Here is a 3,428-nt window from a genome sequence, read left to right on the forward strand (position 1 = left end):
TGTCAATTATATCTCAGTAAAACTAGAGAAGAAAAAAGAAACTAAGCCATTGCTTTCATATAGTCTATTAATTTTCACACTAAATGTGGCAATACTCCTCACACTTTTTGAAATAAAAACAGTTGACTGACTTTAGCAGAGAAAATGCTCATTTCTAGATCAGCACCTAACTTCATGATGTTCATTCTGTGGAACACTAGTATTAATAAATTCCATGAGAAGAAAAATGTCATTGGTCAAATAATTTGGGGAAATTCCACATACTATCCCTATTGCACACTGACTATTTATATTAACATATTTAATAACCTGAGAAGTCCTAAAGTAAACAGAGCAATTGGCAAACACATTTTAACCAAGGCTTTGATAGACGCTAATTAGCATAGATTTAGTCAAGGGACTGGAGTTATCATTCGCTAGGCATGAGCTGAGTGCCCTTGAAATCCTAGAAAATTTCCTTTACAAAGGACATAACTCCCTTACACCATTATATAAAGAGTACTTTTTCTATCAAAGGAAACGGAGATTGACCATCATGATTACTGTCTGCTATCCTTCAACCATGCATCTCAAGAACTATGACCCTTCCAGAAATAGCTTACATATTGAACAAGGAAGAAAAAACAAAGCACACTACAGTCCTTTAAAAAACAAGTTTCATTTTGCCTGGAAGTCCTATTTTCATGTTTGTCTTTTAAGTTGCTTTAATAGAGTAGATGAAATTTGCTTATCTGTACCAAAATTCGTTAAAAATAAGTTGTGAGTTTTTTGTCACCCAATCCAAAATTTCTTCGCTAAAAAGAGTAATAGAAGAGGTCAGAATTCCTCCCCTTTCTTGGTAGCTTGCCTGTTTGTTTTCAGGGTACGTTGGTCAACTTTTGTCATCAATCCCTGTGACCAAGTGAGCCACGCTACCTTTCAGAGTGCAGGACTTTTCAGATACTTGAAAAGGATGTCTCTGGGAAAGGGCAGAAGCAGTGCCAGTGATAGAGCTGTTACTGCACTCAATGTGTTAGGGAATAAAACATAAATTAAACTTCCACTTTTTTTTTTTTTAAAAGAAGCTTCCTAAGGATTTGTTTCCTAACCTGACAATAATACAAATGATGTTATGCAGTTTCTACCTCATTGTCTGACATAAAATACCTACAATATGATCTTGCCTAGAGAATGGAAGTATCTATAGTTCTGGCAGATCTTACAACACCTTTCTACCTTTTCTGTAACAACTTCATAATAAAATTAAGAAGTATCTATAAAAAATGGATTATGTCAGATTTGTTCACTCCTGTCTCTCTTACACTTAACACAATGTCTGGCACAGGTGAGACTGCCATAAATGTTTGTGGAGGGAGACCAGGGAGGGAGGACAGGCTTAGAAATCAAACAAGAAGGTAGCCACTTTTAAAGAAACAAATCTTTCTTACTGACCTGAGAAATTAAAAATACGTTCTAAAAAAAGTTTTGGCCTCTATTTAGGGGAACATACTGCTTTCATATTAGTTGATACAAAGAGTAACCCTGGACCTACATTTAAAGAAAATCTCATATAATTTTTTAAAGATTTGTTTATTTATTTTAAAGAGAGAAAGCATGAGTGGCAGGGGCAGAGGAACAGGGAGAGAGACTCTTAAACTGACCCCACCAATCCCACAATCCTGAGATTATGACCTGAGTGGAAACCAAGAGCTGGAAGCTCAACTGACTGAGCCACCCAGGGGCCCCTCATATAATTTTGATTATAAATAACATTCATTAGATTTGATTGATCCTTAATTCATATATTTTGATCATTCTTTACTTCATCTGCTCTTTTCAAAGGAAACCCCCTTATTTTTGTGTGTGTGTAATGCCAAACAAGCACACTTAGCTTAGGTATTCATATATCTCATTACCAGAAGCTATGGTTGAGTAAATGTGTTACTGTTTCTGCATAACAACATATCTAAGGCCCTAAGAGGTACTTGAGATCAGGATACCTTCACGAAATCCTCAAAGTTGTTAACTTTGAACTCATGGTGAAGCACTAACATCATCCTTCCACACGTTGTAATAATCAGGACATTTTTAATTATATGTAGCAGAAACTCAAATCAGACAGGCTTATGAGATAAATAAATGGATGGATGGATGAATGAAATGTTGGCTCATTTCACTAAAGTCCAAAAGTAAAATCTTGGTTTGAAAATATAATATTAGAAATCTATGTTATTCCATTTCTTAACTTTCCTATTTTCCATGCTGATTTCGTTTGCTGGCAAGCTCTCTCCGTCTGTTAACAACATGGCCCCAGCAACTTAGGCTTAGCTCCTTCCATCTTTGCAAACCCAGTATGAGAAAGAGCTCTTCTTTCCAAAGAACACGAGAAGGATTTTCATTGACCAGCCCTAGAGTGCCCAGCTCTGGAGCCTAGACTAAAAGTAGGGAAGGTGGTTCCCAAAGGAAAGTCAAGATGCTATTATACCAGAAGAAAAGGACATGGATACTGGATAGGTAAAGATGCAGAGCTATCTGCTATGCCCATGTCCTAAATTCTTGTGGAATTAATCAGAGGTCAGGGTTATTGAATTATATTTGGATTGTTCACAGAAAATTCATTAAGCTTTTGTCTTCAATATTTTAAAAAGTCATTTTTTGAAACTTTAAAATAGTTGGGCTATTTTAATTCATAAAAATTTACCATTAGAATGAACTGAGAAACAGGAAGTTAAGGCTTTCATACCCTTTGTGATACTTCACTATTGGTAATTTAATTAATTGATACAGCTCCATTACTCACATATGACCAGTGACTCAAATATCAAACATTCTCATTTATGAAATAGAGATAGGGAAAAGTATATTTGCGAAGTGTGAATAATCAATAATTTGCGAAGTGAGCATAATCAATAAACTACAGACTAGATAGTAAATTTGAACTTGCCAAAATTACTTGATGAATATAAAGTTTCTATTTTTAAAAAGATGAATAATCTATTGGTTAAATAAACCTTCCTAGTTCTGTGTGATTTTTGATTTTATTCAACCTAATAAAAAGAACAGTAAACACAAAGTCAGAATATTTTGGTTTTAATAAAAACTTTACCATATTCTAATCATGCAAGTCTGGGGCAAGTAACTATTCTCAAAAAGTTGCACAATTGTTGAAAGGATATTGTATAGAAAGTAGTAATTAAACACAACACAGATTTATGAAACAAAGGGTTTTCCCCATATAATGAGCTTATAATTCTGCTCCTCACATAGAAATTTTTATCTACCTAGTGTTTTGTTATGATTCAGTTATTTGTTCTGATGAGTTTATTTCTCTTTATGATTTATTAACTCTTTATAATTATATTATTTGTAACCTACTCATGACCAAACTAGACTGCCCTGTGTTAATATACTGTGCTGTGGTTTGATCTTTTTGATAATGTAGAGAGAAT

The sequence above is a fragment of the Neovison vison genome, chromosome 4 (assembly GCF_020171115.1).
Source record: "Neovison vison isolate M4711 chromosome 4, ASM_NN_V1, whole genome shotgun sequence".
Lineage (NCBI taxonomy): Eukaryota > Metazoa > Chordata > Mammalia > Carnivora > Mustelidae > Neogale > Neogale vison.